The following is a 25,978-nucleotide window of genomic DNA, read 5'->3' on the forward strand; positions in this document are numbered from 1 at the left end:
AATAATAATAATAAAATGTTTCACCTTTAATAACAAAATAATAATAATAAACAAATAAATAAATGAAAAATAATTCTTTATTGGTTGAAAGTATGCATATGTCACCTTTTCCCCCCATTGACCCCCTCGAGCTCCCCCACCCTTAACCTCCTGACCCGGGCCTTCAGCACCCTATTGTCTGTGTCCACCCACCCTCCCCCGCCTTCCCTCTGAGATTCAGCACTCTGTTCCATGCGTCCATGTCTTTGGATCCTCTCCTTTCATCAGTTTATTTTGTTACTCAGATTGACCATATGAGTGCATCACGTGATACTTGTCTTTCTCTGACTTATTTCACTTAGCATGATTCTCTCCAGGTCCCTCCATGCTGTCTTCATAGTATTCTATGGTATAAGTGTACCACAGCTTCTTTTTTCTACTCATCTACCTACGGGCACTTGGGCTGTTTCAAAATCTTAGCTATTGTACATTGTGCTGCTATGAACATAGGGACGCATACATTCTTTCTGATTGGTGATTCAGGTTTCTTGGGATATATTCCTAGAAGTGGGATCACTAGGCCAAATGGCAGTTCCATACTTAATTTTTTGAGGAAACTCCGTACTGTTTTCCATAATGGTTGCACCAGTCTGCATTCCCACCAGCAGTGTACTAGGGTCCCCTTTTCTCCACATTTTCGCCAGCACTGGTCATTTGTTGATTTGTTGATGATGGCCATTTTGACAGGTGTGAGATGGTACCTCATTGTTGTTTTGATTTGCATCTGTCAGATGATTAGTGACTTTGAGCATTTTTTCATATGTCTCTTGGCCATCTCTATGTCCGCTTGGGAGAAGTGTCTATTTAGGTCATTTGCCCATTTTTAAATTGGATTGTTAGTCTTCCTTTTGTTAAGTTGTATGACTTCTTTATATATTTTGGATATTAACCCTTTATCAGTTGTATCATTAGAAAATATGTTCTCCCATAGAGTGGGCTCTCTTTTCATTTTGTTGATAGTTTCTTTTGCTGTGCAGAAGCTTTTCATTTTGAGGTAGTGCCATTTGTTTATTTTCTCCTTAGTTTCCATTACCTTAGGAGATGCATCTGTAATCATATTGCTACAAGAGATGTCTGAGATTTTGCTGTGTATGATTTCTTCTAGGATTTTTATGGTTTCACAACTTACATTTAATTATTTTAGCCATTTGAGTTTATACTTGTGTATGGTGTAAGTTGGTGATCTAGTTTCATTTTTTGGGATGTATCTGTCCAATTTTCCCAACACCTTTTATTAAAGAAACTGTCTTGATTCCAATGTATGCTCTTGCCTCCTTTGTCAAATATTAATTGAGTGTAATGGCTTGGGTCGATTTCTGGGTTCTTGGTTCTGTTTGATTGATCTATATCAGTGATTCCCAAAGTGGTCACTACCGCCCCCTGGTGGGCGCTGCAGCGATCCAGGGGGGCGGTGATGGCCACAGGTGCATTTGTTTTAACTTTTTTTGTATTACCTTTCTATTCTGAGTTCAATAAATAGTTTCATAATTTCAAACTTCAATGTTTCTAATTTACACCTTTCTTTACTATATTTTACGAAAAAGGTAGAAACATTAATACATATATCTTTCTGTTTAATTGCTATTAAAATTTAAAAAAAAATTAATTTCCAGGGGGCGCTGAGTAATATTTTTTCTGGAAAGGGGGCGGTAGGCCAAATAAGTTTGGGAACCACTGATTTAAAGGGCCAATTCCTCAACAAATGACTGGGCATGTGCATGGCAGCCTCTGGGATAAATTTGCCACTCTAGATCATAACCAGGAGATGTTTCAGTCAGATAAAGTCAGTCCCAGATTCCTTATCCTCCAATATTCAAAATACATGTTTACCCTGGTTTTTATTTTTTCTATTCGTATTTAACTTTGTTACACGTAGGCTCTTGTGTTACAAGTACTCAGTAAACTTAAATATGATGCTTATAAATCCCATTTTATATTCTGCTCAAAACCCCTAATTCAAATGCCAACTTCCCCTTAAAGTCTAAGATAAGTCCACTGTGGAGGTTCTGTGTGCTTGACCTTATAAAGGGATGAAAATCAGGCCATAAAGCTGTCTACATGTCTCTTAACTTCAGGCCAGTTCAGGAGCATAAATTAATCCTGACCTTGAGTGAAGGAGTATTTCAGCTGAGACTAAAGAAGCTTCATGTCAATGCATTGATGTATCTAAGTGTTCGTAAAATATATTAGTCTCTATGTTATTTATTTCTGCTCTAATATTTATTATTTTTTCCTTCTATTTACTCTGGGCTTTTCTTGTTGTTCTCTTTCTAGGTCTTAGGGTTAAAGAGTTTATTGCTGATTTTTGTTGTTTTTTTGCGTTATGCCTCTAGTGCTATGAACTTCCCTCTCAGGACTGCTTTTCTGTGTCTCAGAGATTTGGGGTCCTTGTGTGTTCATTTTCATTTGTTTCAGGAAGTTTTTAATTTCTTTCTTGATCTCTTAGTAACCAATTCATTGTTTAATAACATGCTATTTAGCCTCCCTGTGTTTGAATGTTGTTTTGGTTTTTTTTTGGAGGGGGGCATTACTGTAATTGATTTCTAATTTCATTCCACTGTGATCTGAGAAGATGCTTGATATAATTTCAATCTTCTTGAACTTGTAGACTTCTTTAATGTCCTAACATGTGGTCTATCTTTGTGAATCATCCATGTGCACTTGAGAAGAATGTATATTTTGCTGCTTTGGCATGAAATATTCTATAAATGTCAATTAAATTCATCTGATCCAGTGTGTCCTTTAGAGTCACTGTTTCCTTGTTAAGTTTTTGTCTGGAAGATCTATCCAGTGAAGTCAGAAGTAGTTAAAGTCACCAACAATGACTGTATTGTTGTCGATCTTTCCAGTAAAGTCCTCTAGAAGTTTTTTTTATATATTTAGGTGCTCCTATATAGGGTGCATATTAGTTTACCAGGATTATATCCACTTTTTCGATCAATTCCTTTAGTATTATGTAGTGACCTTTGTTTTCTCTTATAATGGCCTTCATTTTAAACTCTATTTTGTTGGATATGAGTATTGCTATTCCAGCTTTTTTTTCTTTTTCCTTTGCATAAAAATTTTTTTTCCAGCCCTTCACTCTCATTCTGTGTGTGTGTTTTTTGTTCTGAGGTGGGTCTCATAGACAGCATATGGTTGGGTCATGTTTTTGTATCCATTCAGCTACCTTATGCCTTTTGATTGGAGCATTTAATCCATTTACATTTAGGGTTATTATTGATAGGTACTTATTTATTGCCATTTTAATTCTGTATGCTTAGGTTTCTCTCTCTGTTTCTTCTCATTACAGCAGTCCCTTTAGCATTTCTTGTAATGATGGTTTGGTAGTGATGAATTCCTTTAGCCTTTTTTTTTTGGTCTGGGAAGCTCTTTATTTGACTATCTATTTTGAATGATAGCCTTGCTGGATATAGTAATCTTGGTCTCAGATCCTTGCTTCCCATTACCTTGAGTACTTCATGCCGTTCTCTTCTGGCCTGTAGAGTTTCTGATGAGAAATCACGTGTCAGCCTTATTGGAGCTCCTTGGTAGATAACAGTGTTCTTTTCTCTTGCTGCCTTTAATATTATCTCTTTGTCTTTAACTTTTGGCATTTTAATTATGATGTGTCTGTGCATGGGCCTGTTTGGTTTCTTCTTGTTGGAATTCTCTGTGCCTCCCGAACTTGTATTAATTTTTTCTTTACCAGGTTAAGGAGATTTCTGCCATTATTTCTTCAAATGTGTTCTCTATCCCTTTCTCCCTTTTTGCCTCTTCTGGCACACCTGCTATTCCAATATTGTTATGTTTCAGTTCCCTTAAGCTATCCTCCTGCTTTTTAATTTTTTTTTTTTTTGGTTCTCTGATTGACTGATTTTTTCAACCCTGTCTTCTATTTCAGTGATTCAATCCTCAGCTTCCCCTAATCTACTGTGTGTTCCTTCCAATGTGTTCTTTATTTGTGTTATGTCATTCTTTATTTCCGACTTTTCTTTTTTCATAGTTACTATATCTTTTTTTATGATTTTGAGCATCTTTACCATCATTACTCTCAACTCTGTTTCAGATAAATGTCTTATCTCTGCTTCATTTATCTCTTCTGGAGAATTCTCTTATTTGTCTCCTCATTTTGGCTCTCTGTTTGGGTTTGTGTGTATGTATTAGGTAGATCCTCTACACCTCTTGTAGAATATATATACTACAGCATTGTCACTAGTAGAGTATATGATCACTGAAAGAAAGATTTCCCAACTCACGCATTCTCTAAAGAACTGTATTTTTAAATTGGCCTCCACTTCCTGATGATGAGTAAGGTTTGAAAAAGAGCTGTGTCCAACCTTGACATTGTAATCTGCAGGCAGCACCACCAAGTGCAGAAGCCTCTGCCTTAAACTAGTCAGCACAAAATGAAGAAGTGAGCTTGAACTAGAGAGTACAAATATGTGACTGTTATACAATCTTGATATAAAATGAGATGCCTGGTTGTCTATTTTACATTCACTTTTAGAAAACTCTTAAAATAGTTATCTTTTTATAATGCCTATTTCTCTCCTTTTCCACTCTTTCTTCAATGCATTGCAATTTTTTGCTCAACTATACCTTTAAAATAAATTTTAACAAGGTGATCAATGACTAACATGTGGTTAAATGCAATGGAATTTTTTTTAAAGTCATAATTTTGTTTTAGAATTTTCTCTTCTGTCTGTTTTTCTGACACAATCCTCAATTGATTATTTCCCTCCCTTCCTCCATTTATTTTTTCTGATTTATCAATTTAATTTACCTGATATTTAGATTCAGGATCCTAGTACATGTGTCAGCAAATGATGGCTGTGAGTCAAATATCAGCTTGCTTCCAGATTTTATAAAGAAAGTCTTATCAGAATATGGCATGTTCATTCACTTATATATTGTCTATGGCCAATTATACACAATGATGGCAAAGTGTGTAGTTGTGAGAGAAACCACATAGCCTACAAATGTATACACACTAATTTCTATGACTTCTTTTAAATTTTGAAAAATACCTGTATGTTAATCAACACTGACTTTATCATCATTCAAAGTGTATACATTTTAGGGGTCACCCTGTGTATATATACCTTCACAGAAAAAAAAATTGTTGACCCTAATCCTAGCTACCTAACTATGGATCTTAAGTAATTTTTCTTATATTTTTCTAGTTATTTTTTGTGAGAGATCACACTGTCTCCCCTGCTTTCCGTTTTTACCTCTGAACAGAATGACTTTCAAATGTATATATTCAGGCTTTCAGAACTTTATATCGCTGCATATAGTTCTAATAGAATGTCTCCCACCCTATATAATAAAAGCACAATATGCAAATCAACCGAACGGCCAAACAGTGGAATAACCATCCAGATGACCATCCGGGAACATGCTATAATACCCACTGGTGCCAAGCCAGCCAAGGTTCGATGTGATTGGTCAAGGGCCCAGCATTGCCCCATGATCGCACTGCAGAGGGAGGCCCAGGCAACCAACGGGCAGGCTGCAGCAGGTGGGCGGGGCCTCCATCTGGGAGGGAAGCCTGGGTCCCAGATGCCAGAGGGAAGCCGGTGCTGGCAGCTGGGGGAAGGAAGGCCTACTCTTGCATGGATTTCGTGCATTGGGCCTCTAGTATATCATAAACTGAGGTTCCAAACTAAATTTAAAATCTTACACTCACAAACCTGCAGTTCTTTCCCTTAGTGAACAGCACCACCATTGATTAAATACTTAAATCAGAAACCTGCATCCATAATGCCTCCCTCTCTTTATACCAGTCTAAGGCAAACTGTATGAATTCTAATCAGTTCTAGTTTTTAGTATCTTTAAAAGCTATCTACTTATATCCATATCTATCTACTCAGCCTTCATATAATAATCCCTCATCTTTCATGTCAACAATTGCAATAAGCTTCTAATTGCTCTCCCTGAATCCACTACTTTCTTTCTATAGAAAAAAGGGATTTTTTTCAAAATGTATACCTAAGCATTAACTGCACATTGTAAGATGTGGTTGTAATTAATATGTTTATGGTATGCAGGCCTTCATGCACTGCAATGTGATTTTTCATGTTGCTTCCACTCTGGCTTATAGGCTGAGATGCTTAGGCAATCTCTTAAATAAATACACACTGATAATAAACCTTTAAACAACTACCTAAGTGGTATTGTGATATATAGCTACATACTGAGTTTAAGTTCTGTACATAGTTTGCACTCCATTCACAGTAAATGCTTTATTTATAAAACCAAACACCACTTTAATAGATTTATTGCATTCACATGCAATAAAAAAGTAACTGTACTTTCATACCTGTGCTTTTGCAATAAGCTATTTTATATTGAATGTGAATGTAAAGCACTTAAAGACTCCCCTGCCCCAAATTCTGTCCACAGCTTCAGGCCAGAGTTTTAAGTAAATTAAATCTGGTGTTTATCAATCCAACCACCCCCTCTTTTCCCATGGATCCAGGCACATAACTTTATCTGTGTCAACCTGTTCCTGAAATCCCACATCATTTTCAGAAAATAGCAGGTTCTAAATCCCACACCGAGATCTAGGAAAGCCTCTCTAACAATACCACAAAATAACATTCCTTTCTATGTCTACAATGCCAAGTAAGAAATTTGTCAGTTAGAAAATGAGTTTACACATGTATCTTTTGTTAACTATGCAGCACCATCCAACACTATTTCCCTTTTGTCTTTGCATCCAAATGTACACAAGTTCTCACCAGTCCCTTAGGGACAAGAGCTAAAATATTTAAATGGCACAAGCCTATTCCTATACTTTTAGCAATCAGGTCACCTGCCCCTCCAATTGCCTGACTTAATACACATGCCTGATGTTGGGTTATACTATCTATGTGCCAAACACTTTTCTAAATCTGAGGAATAGAGCAATGAAAAGGAAAATACAGAGAGTTAAAAAAATTCCCAATTTTATGTTGGAAAGAAACAGAAAATTAATACATAAATTGAACATACAGGATGAACATTTTAGTGATTAATTTGGAGAAACAATAACAAGAAAGGGGATAAGGAGTGACTACTCTTAAATAGCGGATGAAGGGGACAAGAGATGTTATTAAGTGGGAGAACAGATACTGGTCAGCAAAACACAGGCTATGACCATTTTAAAGTGTTCGGGAATATCATTGCGACTAGCAAGTTTAGAGCAGATTGAGCAAGGGGGAAACTAATAAAAGGCATCAGCAGAGGCAAACAAGGGAGGAAAGATTATGCAGAGCAGTGTAGGGCATTATCGGGACACTGTCCTTTCTTTTTAGTAAGATTGGAAGTTATGGGGATTTTAACAGAATACTTTCAATAGGATATATATATACAATTTTAAGTATCACTGTAGACTCTATATAGAGAAGAGCCTGCTCAAAGATAAGACTGGAACCAACAAGACCAGCTAAGGTGCTCTTTAAGGTGTCTGGATGGCCATGTGATATAAGGCACCAGACTCAAGTGACCAAATAAAATTTGACTTTGGGTGATGGACAAACATAGAAATACACAGATGATGTATTTAGAATTGTGTACTTGAAACCTATATAATTTTATTAACAAACTAGAGGCCTAGTTGGCCCACCTCAATGGGGGCTGATTGGGCACGGGGCCAGCTGGGGCGAGGGGCCACAGTTGTTCTGGTTGTTTTGGTCATTCTGCCATTTGGTTTCTGGGCTTTTATTATATAGGATTAGTCAGCTCAGACAGCCATAACAAAATATCATAATTTGTGTGGCTTAAACAACAGAAATGTATTTTCTCACAGTTCTGGAGGCTGGAATTTGGGGTCAGAGTACCAGCATAGCATTGTCCCATACATCAGAAAGTGGTGGATCGATTGCCAGTCAGGGCACATGCCCAGGTTTCAGATTCAATACCCTGTCCAGTGAGTGAGGGAAACAATGGAACAGTGTTTCTCTCTCTCTCCCTTCTTCTCACTGAGATCAATTAAAATGAATGATAACTAAATAATGTTCTATAAGTATGGTTTTAACAGGAAAGACATTAGTGATCTGTGAAGTGAAAAACTCATTATAATGCATATATACAACATGACCCCATTTAAAAAAAAATGTATTGATTTCAGAGGATGGGAGATAGATAGAAACTTCAATGATGAGAATCATTGATCAGCTGCCTCCTGCACCCCCTTGCTGAGGATTGAGCCTGAAACCTGACCAGGAATCATATCGTGATCTCCTGGTTCATAGATCGATGCTCAACCACTGAGCCCCACCAGCTGGGCCCCATTTTTATCAATACCAAGCACATGAGTTAGCTCTTACTCCTAGACAAAAGTCTGAAATTGCCCAAACTCCTTCGCAGCTAGGTTTCTGGATATGAATTCGTTTCTGCTGATAGGATGTGCTTGCACAATATTTTGAAGGCAGAAGTGGGGCAGAGGCATCTTCCCTCCGTTTGGGCTGTTTGCTGCTGGTGACCATGTTTGCAGAGATGTGGAGGTTTTCTGCAGCGGAATCCAGGCTGTGCACAGGCAGTTGTGCAGAGGCAGTGCCCAGTGACCTGTTTTGTGGGAGCTGGAGGGCACTTGCAGGGGCAGCAGTTTCCTGATCCCTGGGTCACAGCTGTGCCAGAGTGTCCTAGAATTCAGTTGTGGCTGAGGGAGCAGCCCCTCCCGCTGGCCAGGGAGTCTTTCCTGGGGGCCCAGCCTAAGACCCACTCCTCCAGCTTTCCGATGATTTCCCAAGCACCAATTCCCTGTGCTAAATTCTTTCCTGCTTAAAATAGCAAAGATCTAAAAACATTTTGGATCCTCTACTTTCAACGAAAACAATGCTGCACAGACTCAGGTATGAGAAGTGGGTGAGTTGCTGCAGAAGGCTCCCTTCTTTGAGTCTCAGCTTCCTCTTCTGTAGAGGGAGACCAAAGATTATCTGTCCATAGTTACTGAAGACCATGGCAGCTGTGTTTCCCAAAGATGGCCACAACATTTCCCATTCCTCCTGTGGCCTTGCCACTTTCCACCACGTCCTCTCTCTTGAAGCAGGGCTGACCTCTGACACGCTGGTAGCCCCTATACTGGTTGCCCGCAGAATTCCAAGGCCAAGGCCAAAAAGGCATGGGGCTGCAGCCCTGCCCACTCTGAAAAGGTTTCCAGCTCTGGCCCTGCCCACGCCACTCTGGGCTTTGGCTAGAGTGGACCTTGCCCTCCTGGCTCACTTCCCCTCCAGTTGGCGGCCCAGCACCTTGCTGCACACCATGGCTCACCTGCTGGTGCTACTGGGCCCAGCAGGCAGGGTAAGAGCCCAGGTTGGGCCTCGCGCTTCCTGGCTCCTGTGTGCCACCGCCCCCTGTGCCCTGTGGCCCTTATTCCTGCCGCTGCTCTCACCAGGGCCAGATGCCTGGGTGCTGTGTGCAGCCCGTGAGGACTGCTGTGGCCATCAGGAAAGCCTCCCCACCTCATCCCCGACTCTGGCATCCTGATCCTGGGTCCACTTCTGCCAAAGGAGAGCTTTGCCCATGCAGCTGCCAAGACTGAGCACCTCTAAGGTCCTGGACCCCAAATTTCTGCCAGCCAAGTGGTTGGCCACCCGATCAGGGTGTTGGGGGTGACCCGGCCGGATCAGGCTGGTGTCGTAGCCACTGGTTGTTCTGGTCATCCTGGTTCCGCTGTAATGGTCATTGGGTTTATATATATATGTAGATGTCACCTCAATAAATTTACTGAAAATGAAGTAGCTAATCACAGTAGCCCCCAATTTCTAGTCCCAGTCATATAGTCAGTGAAAATAAAAATATAATTCACTGAAAAAAAAAATGCTTCTACAAAAGTTCTGTCGAGAGATAATAGTAGTTTATAACATGAGGCAGTAGTGGAAATGAGGTCAAGTATTTAGATCATGGATAAATTTCAAAATTTGGATCAATAGGACTTATAACTAGAATAGATGTTAAGTACAGAATAAAGAGCAATCAAACATGTGTTGGCATGAACAAACTAGAAGAATGGATTTCAAAATAACAGAAAAAAATAGACTGTAAGAGGAACAGATTTGGAGAGAAGGTAAAGAGTTTTATTTTAAATACTAGAGGCCCGGTGCACAAAAATTTGTTCACTGGCGGGGGAGGGGTGGGGGGTTGTCCCTCAGCCCCACTTGTGGCCTCTCACAGTCTGGGACCCCTCGGGAGATAACCACCTGCTGGCTTAGGCCCACTCCCCAGGTGGCAGATGGCAGGCCCGATCCCTCGGTGCCTGCCCCGCTGCCCCAGGTCGCGCACACTGCAGGGCTGATCCGGGGGTTGGAGCGCTGCCCCGGGTCAAGTCGTACATGGGACGCCCGGGTGGGCCAGCCAATTGCTGCTGCCCCGCCTGGCCGCCCCAGGTCGGGTCGCACACGGACGCCCGCCACCCCAGGTTGCAAATAGCAGGCCCAGATGGCAGCAGGGCAGGCGGGATGGCGCTGTCCCGTCCTGCCTGCAGTAATCAAATTAGCCGTCATCTTTGTTGGCGGTTAATTTGCATATCACACTGACTAGCCAATGGGAGGCGTAGCGAAGGGACAGTCAATTACCATGTTTGTCTATTATTAGATAGGATATTAATTTTGAGACAACTATTACATCTTCATTAGAGATGCTGTGTGTGCGTTTGGATATGAAAGTCTAAAGCAATGGTTCTCAACCTGTGGGTCGCGACCCCTTTGGGGGTCGAACGACCCTTTCACAGGGGTCGCCTAAGACCATCGGAAAACACATATATAATTACATATTATTTTTGTGATTAATCACTATGCTTTAATTATGTTCAATTTGTAACAATGAAATTGGGGGTTACTACAACATGAGGAACTGTATTAAAGGGTCACGGCATTAGGAAGGTTGAGAACCACTGGTCTAAAGGAAGGTGAGAGCATTCATATGGAGATATAAGTTGAATAGTCACTAGAGTACAGACAATATTAAAAGCCAAAAGATGAAATGAAATTGCTGAGGAAATGGGTATAGATAGAGGTGATAACAGGACAGAGAACTAAGCTTGAGGCCACGCAATTATTAAAAATGGTGAATGAGGAGAAACCTGCAAAGGAGACTGAGAAGGGACAGCCAGTGAGGTAAGAGGGAAACCAGGAAAACATGGAATCTCAGAATACAAGAGAAGAATGTATTTCAAATAGGAAAATGCGATAGCCTCTTTTAAGTCTGCCTAATAGGTCAAGTAAGATAAAGATTAGAATCACCATTGAATTTAACAACATGGAAGTCATTCATGATTCTGAAAAAAAAAAAGGCCTGATTTAAATAACTTATGAGAAAGAAAGTATAGGTAACAATTTGGAGTCATTTTTGCTGTAAAGTGGTAGATAAAATAGGTCAATAGCTGAAGGAAATGTGGGGTGTTAAGAGGGGTTTTTTTTCCTTTAAAAACTGAACCATATTTAATCGCTAATAAAACTGCTTTCACAGGGAGGGAAATTAATGATGTGCAGACCAGAGGAAATAATTGCCTTTCAGTACGTGAGAAGGAGCTGTGGGCTAGTGAACTAGTGGAAGTATTGCTATTAGGTGGAAACATGGAAACATCCACATAATCAAGAGGAAAGGCAGAGCAAAAGAGCATGACCATAGGTATGAGTGTGATATGCGTTAGCACAGGGTGGGCAAAAGTAGGTTTACAGTTATTTGTGTGGAAAAGAATACAATAATTAATAAATAATAAGACAAGAATCAATTCTGTTTCACCTACTTAGAATTCTAAGCCTCCTTTGTCTCCAACCTGTATATTGAGGGAACTTTGCATGTTCCTTTCTTGTTGAAACAGGAAGACAAATTATCACCTGTGAATAACAATGGGGGAGAATTGTGAAAGATTTGCAAAGAGAGGTGAAGATATGAAAGTTTTCCCAAAGAATGAGAAAATATGGTATTAATATTATCTGGTGGCACTAAAGGTCCATGGGTAATTAGTATTTGGCTTCCTCAAAGGTTGCAAGTTTGCTGAAAACATACCAAATTAAAAAAGGATGAGTAGTTTCAACGATTGTGCAAGGAAGCGGTTATAATGATGACCCATGGAATCTAAATTGTACATAATGATGGGGACAATTCTATTTTTGCTCAGCTTTTATAGCAATTATTAAGTTTAACAATTTTATTTATTTGGGCACTGCCATGTGCTTATAAACTAGTAAGTTTACTATAGGAGAAGCAGACATTAATAAAAATAATCAAACAAAAGATGTAAGATTACTCTGTGATACGTACTACAAAGGGAAGGTGCATGTTCCTATGAAATCATATAATAAGTGGATTTGAATATTTTGGGAGGCCAGGGACCTCTTAATTTGGGAATTTGGCAATTGGGTTGTGATCTAAAGAATAAGTAGAAAATAACAAGGCAAAAAAGAGGGGGGGTGAGAGAAATGGAGTCCCAGACATAGGAAACAGCAGATGCAAATATCCTGCAGTAGGAAAGTGTGTGGCAGTACAGAGCAACAAAAAGGAAAGCTAGGGCTATGACTGTGAGAAGGGGCAAATTTCAGGATGAGGCTTAAGACATAGATAAAAGCCCTATAATAAAAAGCCTTATAGTTAGGCTCAGTATATAATTTATCATTCCAACTATGCACCTGTGAGTGAAAAGGGATGCTATGGACAATTATGCTAAAAAGATAACAGATAGAAACTGAGACTGCCTTGTACAACCTACTATGTATAACCACCTTACTCATATACTATGTATAGGACTTAATATTAATAGAAAATCATTGAGCATTTTTATGCAGGGAGGTGAGATAAACATATTTGAATTTGAAAAGATCACATTGGCCATAGTGTAGAGATAAAAATTGATAAAATACAAATTAGCTCTCTAAAAATTAATTTAGGCAGACCAGGGACTAATAGAAAGGGGTTAATGGAAATGGAGAGAAAGGATCAATTCAAGATATATTTATGAGACAAAATTGACCCAACTTTGCAAATATGTGGTGTTGGAAGGTGCTCAAGACAGACTACTATCCTTATGGCTTGAATAATTGGATGGGTGGTAGAAATATTACCTTAAATGGGGAATACTGGAAGAGAATAAAATTAGAAGAAAGGTCATAAGTTCAATTTAAAAAGTGTTGAGTTAGGGGTATTCTTGAGACATTCCTAAATACATATATCTACTAGGCATTTGGATATACACGTGTAGCAAATGAGCACAAATTTTATGTTATTTGCTTCTTACATCAAATTAATTTCCAATTATAAGAGTTGGAATTTCCAGAATGCTAAGAAATTTAATATCTACTATCTCTGATATTTCCCTTGACTATAAGGTGTTACTGCCCTCTGCCTCACATATTTAACCTTTTTCTCCCATTCTTCTCCAACACACACACACACACACACACACACACCAAACTCCAGGCAACATCAGATCTCTTATGTCTCTATAGTTATGTCTCTTACAGGATGTCACAGAAGTGGAATTATTGAGTATTTAGCTCTTTCAGATGGGCTTCTTACCTAAAATATGCATTTCATTTTATCCATGATTTTGCATGCCATAATATGGCTCACTCTTCTTTTTTTTAATATTTTTAATTGATTATTTTAGAGAGAGAGGGAAGAGAGGGAGAGAGAGAGAAACATCACTGTGAAAGCAGCATCAATTGGCTGCCTCCTGCATGCCCCCTACCAGGGATCAAGCCCACAACCTGGTCATGTGCCCTGACTGAGAATCAAACCAGCAACCTTTTTGGTGCATGGGATGATGCCCAAGCAATTGAACCACATCAGCCAGGGCTAGCTCACTCTTTTATTAACCATTAAATAATATTACATTATTATGTAACACACATTTATATATTTGTACTGTAAATACATACTACAGATTTGTATTATATATAATTGTAATTTGTATTACAGTACAGATGTATAAAATTGTGTTTATCCATCCATTGAAGAATATATTGTTTGTTTCTAATTTTTGGTAATTATTAATAAAGTCTCTACAAATATTTTTTTAATCTTTATTGTTGAAAGTATTACATAGGTCCTCCTTTTCCCCCCATAAACCTCTTCCAGCACGTTCCTGTTTTCCCCACCACGCGACCCCACCAGGCCCTCACTATCCTATTGTCTGTATCCACGAGTTACGTATATATGCATATAAGTTCATTAGTTGATCTCTTCCCACCCTCCATCCCTGCCTTCCTATGTAGGTTTCTGGATGAACATACATTCTCCGATTCATTAGATAAAACTGCTAGAGACATGATGGCTGGATTGCGTGATATGACTATATTTAGCTTTGTAAGAAACTGCCACTGTCTTCCAGAGTGGCTGTACCAGTTTGCATTCATTCCTACCAGCAATGAATAAGAGTTTCTATTGCTTTGTATCCTTAGAAAGAATGATTTTGTCAATTTGGGGGATGTTACTCTTTCTCATAGATGCTTAGTGAGATCTCAATGTTTTAATTTGCATTTCCCTAATTTCAGATTATGTTAAGCATCCTTTCCTATGCTTCTTTGCTACATGTATATGTCTTTGGTGAGGTAGACACCTTCTTTGCCTGTTTTTAATTGGATTAATTGATTTCCTATTGTTGAGTTTTAAGAGCTCTTTATATATTTTGGACATAAGGCCTTTATCAGATATGTGTTTTGCATGTGTTTTCTCAAAGTCTGTGTTTTGTTTTATCATTCTCTTCGCAGTGTCTTTCAGGGCACGCGTTTGTAATTTTAATAAAGTCCAACCTGCCATTTTTATTTTTTTATTTCATGAACCATGTATTTGATATTGTATCCAAAATATCATCATCAAACTCAAGGTCACCTTCTGTTAGTTTTATGGTTCTAGGTTCAGTTTTTGCAAATGGATGTTCAGTTATTTAGCACCATCTGTTGAAAAGACTTTCCTTTCCCCAATTTTCAAGGAAGTCTTTTTTATTTCTTTTATCAGTATTTTTTAGTTTTTCATGTTCAAGTTTTGTACATTTTTTATATTTACACCTTAGTATTTCATTTTTTAGTGTTATTATAAATAATGTAATTTTAAAATTTAATTTCAAATTATACTTATCAATGCTGTTATACAGGAAGACAATTGACTTTTGTTTATTATCTTTATACCCTTCAACTTGCTATACTTATTAATTCCAGGATTTTTGTACGTACTGTGATATTTCTAGACAGACAATGCATAAAGGCAGTTTAATTTCTCTCTTTCTAATCTGCACACCTTTTAATTATTTTTCTTATCTGTCTGCACTAGCTAAGACTTCTAATAATGTGTTTAATAGGAGTGATCCAATAAGATGTGTTGGCCTTGTGCTTGATCTTTGAGGAAAGGCACCCAGACTCTCAGCATTAAATATGACATTAGCTATGGTGTGTTCAAGCACTGTTTTTCTTTTGTCATTGCCTCAGCTTTTCAGCATATATTTTTTGAAGTGAAAACTGTTTAAAGATTTAAATCTTGACAGCAGTTTAACAAAGGATGGCATGTAAGGTATATGTGTAACAATAGGCTTTATTGGTTATATATTTGTCCCATAATTGCTTTAAAGTAAAAACAAAAACAAAAAAACCTTACCAATTGACCTTTCATTAAATAAATATTGATCATTTAGTAAGTACCAGCTAATATATATTGGGGACATAACATTTGCCAAAACCAATATAACCTCTTTCTTCAAATGTTGCAGTAAATACATAAAAAGGAAATGAGCTCCGTTAGTCTGTGTGTCTGTATGGTTACCAGAGGAATGGAGAGGGTGAGGAGGTAATAAAAAGTAAAGGGGTCAAATATATGGTGAAGGAAGAAGATTTTACTTTGGGAGTAGGGCAACAATGCAATATACAAATGATGTATCACAAATGGTACACTTGAAACCTATATAATTTTATTAACCAATGTCACCCCAATACATTTAATTTTTTAAAAATTCCTCCATGTAAATAAGTATAGATTGAGAGTATTATAATGTTTGGATATATTATAATTGTAAAAAGTCAATTCAAGGAAATAAGCAATTAAAATATAGCCTAAGTGCTTTTGAAGAAGAGATAAGTGCTCAACTACATATGACTTTTCATTTTATAAAACATTGCTAATGATAATAACTACATGGAAAAATCATAAAAATCCAAAAGGAAAAATTTTCATTGCAATAATAAAGATATATGTAATGTTATATTATGCTGAAATACAAAATATATATTAGCAAACCAATGTAGATTAAAATTATATGTTATCATCCCACTAGACTTTATTTAATTACATAGGATGTGTTAAAGAAGCAAGGTAAAGTAATTATATAGATACATAATCTAGATGTATAAAAACAGCTTCAGTTCTGAATTTTATTAGCCAATGTAAAATGAAAGCCAAAACAAATTATATTTCACATTATTAGAAAGGCAAAAAATGACCAACTATACCAAAATATGTATTATTATTTAAGGCTAAAGAGATGTTTCATATATTTTTAAAGGACCAAATGTTTTTCATTGCACATACTGTACTAAATTGCATGTTACTGTTTGAACTATATTTAATGCATATTGGTAAATAGTTGGAATAAGCTTTCAAAAGAGAATAATATTTGAGATATTTTGTGTGTTCATAGAATTTTAAAGATATAAATATATATATAGGTATAAGTAGAGATAGAATTGAGAGAGATGATAGAGATAGAGATAGATAGAGATAGAGATAGTAGAGATGATAGATAGAGATAGGATAGATAGAGATAGAGAGATGAGAGAGAGAAAGAGAGAGAGAGAGAGAATAGAGAGGAGAGAGAGAGAGATTGATGAGCTGATGACTGAAGACCTAATTAGGCCATCACTTAGAATGCTAGGGATATGTAGTTGTTTGAGGCTTCTACACAGAAGTAAATATTAAACAAAATTTGGAAAATGATAATAAACCCATCATTGAGACAAATGGAGTAATATATTAAAGAGTTTAATACATTCCTGGGAATCAACAAAATATTTAACGTAAATGGGATAGTGGTAACTGATCTAGTCAGAAAAGTACAGGATCTTCAGATTATGTAAATCAGTATAAGGCATGGCAGGGAGTTTAGAATTTGTTCTGAATAATAAAGAGTTGAATGAGATTAAGATGATTCATATGTCATAATCTTATTCATATACTCAGACAAATGAATGGAGAATAATAGTAGTGGGAGATGGGGAGAAGAGTGAATACAAGTAAACAAAATATTCCTGGTGAGAGATAATGGTTACTTGCAGTTGGGTGGTGTCAATGAGGACTGAAAAAATTGTTAGAATTTTTAAATGTATGTAAAAAATCACCCTTGTTTCTGTATTTCATAACTACAAGCAGATGATTCCATTAATTGAGCTATGGATTATTGGGGAAATTTTAGGTTTGGAGGTGAGGGAAAGGAGACTCATGAGTTTCAATCTGATACATTGAGTTTAAAATGTTTCTAAGAGATCTGAGAGTTTAAGCAGGCAATTGTACAATTTGAGGGAGTCATCAAGGCTAAAAACATTGTTGAAATAATTTAGCATATAATTGCCACTTAAAGACATTGGAGTGGATGATACCACCTAGAAAAAGAGAGCCTACAAATGAGACTTAAGCTGATTCATATGTCATAATCTTTGCTGTTGGTAATCTAGAAGGAATATTGGAGTGAAGAGTGTTCCAGAAACTAGAAGAAAGTATTTCAATCATGGAGGACTGAACAAATATGTAAAATGTTCCTTAATCACTGAGTAAGTCCGTATAAAAAGTAGCCATTGCATTTAGTCACATAGGAGTTTTTGAGTTTGTATTCCTCAATGAAGGAGAAAGAAGCTTTAATAGAGAATAGAATGGGTTAAAAATGATCATAGAGATAGAGGTTCTTTAAAATGTGTTTATGCATAACTCCCTAAAATTTTTTTTGCTCTAAAGGAAGGGAAATTGATATTAAATGAATGAGGATAAAGAATCAAGAAAGTTTTTTAACGTGTTTTTAAAAAGACATTCTAATTCCCATAATAAAGATTCTATCTAGGCTAGTATACAAATGTCATCTTCAAATATTACTTGCAGTGTTAAGCTGAGTATAAAGAGATTATAATTGAAATTCTTATGTGACAAAATTTGTGAAATATTGAACTATTGTCCTAGGAGATGTGTCGGTAAATATACTGTTCTGAGATATATCTGATATTTTGCTGCCTATGGAGTCTTCTAAGCGTTATTTGAAAGTTAAGAATTTCCATTATGATGTAGTCCCATTTGTTAATTTTCTCCTAAGTTTCTATTGTCCTAGGAGATGTGTCGGTAAACATACTGTTCTGAGATATGTCTGATATTTTGCTGCCTATGGAGTCTTCTAAGATTTTTATGGTTTCCTGTCTTACATTTAGTTCTTTTATCCATTTTGAGTTTATTTTTGTGTATGGTGTAAGTTGGTGGTCTAGTTTCATTTTTTGCATGTATTTGTCCAATTTTCCCAACACCATTTATTGAAGAGACTGTCTTGACTCCATTGATTGCTCTTGCCTCCTTTGTCAAATATTAATTGAGCATAATGGCTTGGGTTGATTTATGGGGTCACTGTTCTGTTCCATTGGTCTAAGTGTCTGTTCTTGTGCTAGTACCAGGCTATTTTGTGAACAGTGGCTTTGTAATATAGCTTGATATCTGGTATTGTGATAGCTTCAACTTTGCTCTTCTTTATCAAGATTGCTGTGGCTATTTGTTTTCATGGTTTTTTTTATTCAATATAAATTTTTGGAGAGTGTGTTCTTGGTCTGTGAAATATGCCATTGGTATTTTAATGGGTATTGCATTGAATCTATTGATTGCTTTGGGTAGTATGGACATTTTAATGATGTTAATTATACCAATCCATGAACATGGTATATCTTCACAGCAAAAGAAACCATCAACAAATAATAAAACCCACTGCATGGGAGAACATATTTGCCAATGTGATATCTGATAAGGGTTTAATCCTTATAATTTATAGGAAACTCAAACCACACGACTTAGCAAAAGTAAGATAAACAATCCAATCAAAAAAATGGGCAAAAGACCTAAGTAGACACTTCTCAAAAGTGAACATACAGAAGGCCAAGAGACATATGAAAACATGCTCAAAGTCACTAATCATCCGAAACATGCAAATCAAAATAACAATGAGGTACCATCTCACACCTGTCAGAATGGTTATCATCAATAAATCAATAAACAACAAGTGCTGGCAAGGATGTGGAGAAAAAGGAACCCTTGTGCACCACTGGTGGGAATACAGACTAGTGCAGCATTGTGGAAAACAGTATGCAGTATCCTCAAAAAATCAAAAATGCAACTCTCATTTGACCCAGTAATTCCACTTCTAGGAATATATCCCAAGAAATCAGAAACACCAATCAAAAGAATGTATAGAATATAAGAAGCGAGATCAAGATGTTGGCTGGCAGGACAGCATTGAGGGTGAGGGTATGAGTGAGTGAGTGAGTGAGTGAGTGAGTGAGTGAAAAGGGTGTGTGTGGACATGTGTGGTGTGTGAGTAAGAGATAGTTAGATCTTGCAAGAGTAATGGGGTCTAGCAGACCAGGCTCTTCTGGATGGGAAGCCCAGGCCATCACTGCGGGCTCTTCCTGGGCTGCAGGGCTCAAGCATGTAGCCCACGCCATCTTGAAGGGGAGAGCAGCTTCCACTAGGAGCCCAGCCTCGCTATCACTCAGACTGGCCTCGTACACTTCCCAGGACCCTGCAACCACCCATCAGAAAAAATATATGCAGCCCTATGTTCATAGCAGCACAATTTACATTAGCTACAATTTGGAAACAGCCTAAGTGCCCATCAGCAGATGAGTGGATTAAAAATGTGGTACATCTACACAATGTAATGCTATGCTGCTGTAAAAAAGAAAGTAATCTTGCCATTCGACACTGCATGGATGGACCTGGAGAGCATTATGCTAAGCAAAATAAGCCTATCAAAGAAGGATAAATATCACATGATCTCACTCATTTGTGGGATATAATGTACAATGTAAACTGATGAACAAAAATAGATTTAGACATAGAAACATCGAACAGAATATCAAATCTCAGAGGGAAGGCAGGCGGGGTAGGAGGAGGATGTTAAGAGATCAACCAAAGGACTTGTATGCCTGCATGTAAGCATAACTGTTGGGGAGCACACGAGACTTGGTTGGAAAGTTTGTAAGGAGGACATTCCAAGAAAGGCTGCCCATCCTGTTTATTGGAATTCTGACTTAGGGGACTGCCAAAGGCAGCACCCCTAATTATTCCTTGACCTTTCCAAACAAGTCTATGCACGTGCAGACCCCCAGGTGTTTACTGGAATCCTTATACTTAATCTGTAGGTGTCCTTGCTTAAAGGACATTGTAGACACATGTGTCCTCCCACTATTACTTACCCTACTTATTGTATCTAAAAGATAAACTTTATTTCAAACTGCTGTTATAATAAAAGCCTAACGAGGCAGTCAATCAGGCTGTCTGGTTCCTTTAGCCAGGCAGTCCCTTTGCTCTCTCTTTCACAGCAAATGTTGTGTCGGAGTAATCCATTCATCCATCACTCAGGGTCTGCTGGTCAGCCCTGGTACATAACCAATGGATACAGACAGTGGGGGGGGGGGGGGGGGGGGGGGGCGGTGAGGGCATGTGCTGGGGTTGGGAGCGACTGGGGAAGGACAATGGGGGGAAAAAGGAGACATATGTAATACTTTCAACAATAAAGAATTTAAATTAAAAAAGAAAGAATTTCCATTCCTAAATATTGGCTAAAATCTATTGTAAAATGAGGTTTCAAGAGTACTAAGACTTCTGTTTATAATAAGATTAATTCTCACTCAAAATCAAAGTTATACATTTTAATGTGTGAATACACCTAAAGGAAAGGAGAAATATGGTTATACTCAATCAATCTACCTTCCTAAATCACTAAGACTCATAAATCCTTCAGTATTCTAAAAAATCATAAATCTGTAATAATAATGAGTCTATAATTGCTGTACAAAAATGGATCAATCAAAAGAAATAATATTTTGGCAATAAGCAATAAAAATGATCAATGCAACCATATTAGAGGCTTGGTGCATGGGATTTGTGCACTGGTGGGGGGGCGTGGCCTGTGGGGATCTGCCCGCTGTGAGAGTGCCACTCATCCCAGTCAGCTAAGCAGCTGTGGACCCGCCCTCTGAGCGGCTGCTCCCTGGTCCGGCATCTTCAGTGGAGCCGGAGCACTCGTCTCTCCAGGGGACCAGGTCAGGGCCAGGCCCAGGGACAATAGCACTGAGAGGCAGGAGAGTAGGCCTCAGTCTCATGGTAGCCATGAACCCACCTCCCAGCCTCCGGGGTCAGCTCTGTGAGCCGGGTGGCAGTGCTGCACGGCCTGCGGGCATCCTGAGGAGGCAGCAGGGAGTGAGGAGGAGGAGCCTGGGGCGAAGAGGTGATGATTGCAGCCCGGGTTCCTGCCCATCAGCCTGGGGTTTGCAGCAGGAGCAGCTGCTCATCCCAGTCAGCTGAGTGGGGCTCCCACTGTGGTAGCACACTGACCACCAGAGGGCAGCTCCTGTGTTGAGCATCTGCTCCCTGGTGCTCAGTGCATGTCATAGCGAATGGTCAACTGGTCGTTCCGCCATTCAGTCGCTGGGCTTTTATTATATAGGATATGTAAATAACAAACAAACTTTAAATAAAATACAAATCTGCCAAATGCTAATGAAATAAAGAATATGAAAAATGAAGACAGAGAATAATGCATATATGAGGATTTCTAAGGAGGAAACTATTAAATTAATGTGTGTGGAAATTTAATTTTTAAATGTTCTTTTTATTTACCTACTTAGGATATGCAATTTTATTCCCTATTAATCAAATGGAAACCTTAGGAGAGTTGAAGAAGAGCTAAAGGAGTTCATCACCACCAAACCAGTATTATATGAAATGCTGAAGGGTATTATTTAAGAAGAGAAAGAAGAAGAAAAAGGTAAAGATAAAAAAATATGAACATAAAAGTGACAACAAATACATATCTATCAACAAGTAAATCTAAAGATCAAATGAATAAAAAATCTAATGAACAGAATAAACTGGTGAATGGAATAGAATCAGGGGCATGGAAATGGAACAGACTGACAAGTCTCAGAGGGAAGGAAGTGTGTGTGTGTGGGGGGGGGCAGGAAGATATTAGACAAAGATCCTATATGCATGTATGTAGTACGTATGGACACAGACCATAGGGTGGTGAGGGCCTGGGGTGGGGTGGGAACCAGGTGGAGGGGGGCTATGGGAGGAAAAAAGAGGGACATCTGTAATAATCTCAACAATAAAGATTAATTTAAAAAATAAAATAAAAATAAATTAAGCCACAAGAAAAAAATTGAGGTAAACTGGGTTGAAAAGTCAATAAATATGAAGGAGTAAGTTGTAAGCTTAGAAAGAATAAAATAAATTAGAAAGGTAAAATATGATAACTTTGACAACAAAAATAATATATACTAGGATAAAAATATATATTAAATACTTTGTTACACTGAGTAAATGTGATAAGAATATTAAATAAAAAAGAATATTAAATAATATCTATGTAAATTGATATAAAACACTTAAAGACAAATGATAAAATAAGCTTTTTATTTACTTACTTACTTATTTACTTATTTTAGAGAGAGAGGAAAGGACAGGGATAGAGAGAGAGAAACATCAATGAGAGAGAACACTGCCTCCTGCATGCCCCCCACTGGGAATTGGTGGGATTGATCCTGCAACCGGGCATGTACCCTGAAGGGGAATCAAACCAGAGACCTCTTGTTTCATGGGTTGATGCTCAACCACTGAACAACACTGGCCAGGCAAAGAAACTTTTTGGATGATAAATGGAACTAACCATATAATATGTGAATTAAAATAACAATGAAACAATATTGACTACTGCATAGCAAACAAAAATGATAGAGCCACATTTTTGAAACATTACAGTAAAATTAATACATTAATAGATACTGAAATATGATCAAAATATACTTTTTGAAAACAAATACAATATTTACAGACAACAAAAATACTCATAATATTTAAATTAGCAATTTTTAAATTTTCTAATAGAACAATAGATGTTAAATATTAAAACTTTAATTCTAATATTACATGTCCTATGTTATTTAAGATTGGTATTTATTGATGTTAACTTTGTGATCTAATATCATACATGACCATTTTTTATAAATATTTTATGTGACTTTTAAAAAATGTGAATTCTCTGTTTTGGGGCATAGAATTTCATATCTACTGACAGATCAATTTTATTAATGTTACTCCTTTTCTCCACAAATTACTTTTTTATCATTTGTTCTCTCAATTTCTGATGGAGATATATTAAATTCTTCTACTTGGTTTTTTTAAATAATTTTCCTTCTAATTTAAACAGTTTTCCTCTTCTATCTCCCATCACTTTGTTGTTAGGTACATAAAAGTTTGGGGTTTTTTGTGGTTTTTTTTGTTTTGTTTTGTTTTGTTTTTTATCTCTTATCACTCCATTTAGTATTTTGCCATGAATTCCCTTTCAAATAATGCTGTTATGGATATAGGGATGCATATATCTTTTTTGATTTGTATTTTGGAATTCTTAGGATATCTTCTTCTATATCATAAAAGGCCTGGATCATGACCAAGCAAGCAGCAGCTCTCGGGGCCGGTGGGGCGGGGCGTGAGCTAGAAGCAGCGATGGGTGGGGCGGCCAGCTGAGGCAAGCGGAAGGGAGCTATTTGCCCACGATTTCGTGCACACTGCGCTTCTAATATTTCCAGAAATGGGATCACTGGGTCAAAGGGCAGCTTCATTTTTAATTTTTTGAGGAGGCTCCATACTATTTTCCACAGTGGCTGCACCAGTGGCTGCATTCCCACCAACAGTACATGAGGGTTCCTTTTACTCCACCTCCTTATCATCATCACTTGTTTGTTGATTTATTGATTATAACCAATCTGGCAGGTGTTTTAATTTGCATCTGTCTGAGGTTTGATGATTAGTGACATTGAACATTTTTTTAATATATCTATTCCGTCTGTATGTCCTCTTTGAAAAAATAATCTATTCAGGTCCTTTGCTTAATTACATTGTTTGTCTCCCTGGTGTTGAGTTGTGTAAGTTTTTCATATATTTTGGAAATTAACCCCATATCAGATGTATCATTGGCAAATATGTTCTCCCATACAGTGGGCTCTCTTTTTATTTTGTTGATGGTTTTTTTGGTTGGCAGAAGCTTTTTAGTTTGATGTAGTCTCATTTGTTTTTGTTTTTTAGTTTGTTTTCCTTATCCTAGGATGATAAATCAGCAAAAATATTGCTCTATGAGATGTCTGAGATCTTACTGCCTATGTTTATTCTGGGGTTTTTATGGTTTGGGGACTTACATTTATATATTTTATCTAATTTGAGTTTATTGTTGTGTGTGGTGTAAGTTGGTGGTCTAGTTTCATTTTTTTTACATATACCTATCCAATTTTAATTAATTTTTATAGGGCCCTTACATTTCGTTTTTTTGTTGTCTGTTGGCATTTTATTAAACTGCTGGGGTTTTTTATATTTAATAGTTGAGTTAAAGCTACTTAGTGTATCAAGATATATTTGGATACACATTGCCATTTTACTATTTTCTATTCAAAATGCTTTTTCTTTTCTTTTCATATTCTTGTGCCTTCTTGTATTTGTCATGAATAACATATTCTATTTCTTTCCTTTCTTAAATTTTGGACATTTTATAGTTAATCTCTGTTCTCCTATTGGTTGTCCTTAACATTTTTAACATTACTGGAGTTCATGAGTACCTGAATTTTTATTCATAACTAGACAAAAGTTTAACATTCATTCAGTTATCCTTGCTCTATTTTCTTTCTCTAATTTAATGCTGATATTATCTAGGCTCCATATTAAAAATAGTATTACATTTTTATAATCAATACATTGTATTTCATTGAATTTAATAACTTTATTATTAGTTACTTGATTCCACTTATTGCTCTTGTATTCATTTTGATATTTAATACTTTAATGAATATTTACTAGCATTTATCTTGTCCTCTAGTAATGCTTTCAGAATAAGTCTCTAACATATATATATATTATGATAATTTTAATCTCTAAAATTTTCTTTATTTTGACCTCACACTTGAAAGGTATGGTGGATATATACTTTAAGTTAGTTTTATTCATCACTTTGACAATATATTTCATTACATTATGAGACAAACCTGATGAAGCCACTGGACACAGTCATGCCATCCCCATAATCTAATTTAGGAGAAGGACAAAATTCCCCATAATCCAACTCAGGAAAAGAAAAAGGAAAATCTCCCAGGAAGGCAGCAGAAAACATTCCCAGGAAAATAACTGTAATATAGACCTAAAACAAAGTAATTCAGATAAAAGAAAATTGGGATTCCCAAAGGGAATGTTTTCAAGGGGGGAAAAGGGATCCATTGTTATGGGTTGAATTGTGACACCTCCCTCTCCAAACAAAAATTATGTTAAAGTCCTCTCCCCCAGTACCTCAGAATGTGACCTAATTTGGAAAGACTGGTTGCAGATGCAGTCAGTTAAAATGTGGTCACACCAAGGTAGGATGGGTGGTTAATCCAATATGACAGGTGTCATTCTAAGAAGAGAAGACAGAAAGACAGGAGGTGGGGAGTTGAGTAGGAGACTGCCATGTGAGGACAGAGGCAGAGATTGAAGTGCTTCTACTGCAAGGCAAGAATCCAGCATCGCTGCCAACTGCCAGAAGCTGGGAAGAGGCAAGAAGATTCTCCCTATAGGTTTCAGAGGGACCAGGGCCTGCTGACACCTTGATTTCTAGACACCAGACTTCTAGACTCCAGGCAGCACATTTCTGCCATTTTAAACCATGCAGTTTGCGATAATTTGTTATGGATGGCAATCCTAGGAAGCTCATGCCTCCATCAGCTAC

General features: G+C 37.4%; 1 pseudogene; it reads right to left on the bottom strand.

Moving 5' to 3' along the window:
- LOC102247597 overlaps positions 1-8,492 on the bottom strand; it is a 21,938-nt pseudogene extending 13,446 nt beyond the window's left edge.
- Positions 8,493-25,978: the final 17,486 nt, after the last annotated feature.

Source organism: Myotis brandtii, unplaced genomic scaffold (assembly GCF_000412655.1).
Source record: "Myotis brandtii unplaced genomic scaffold, ASM41265v1 scaffold1184, whole genome shotgun sequence".
Taxonomy (NCBI): Eukaryota; Metazoa; Chordata; class Mammalia; order Chiroptera; family Vespertilionidae; genus Myotis; species Myotis brandtii.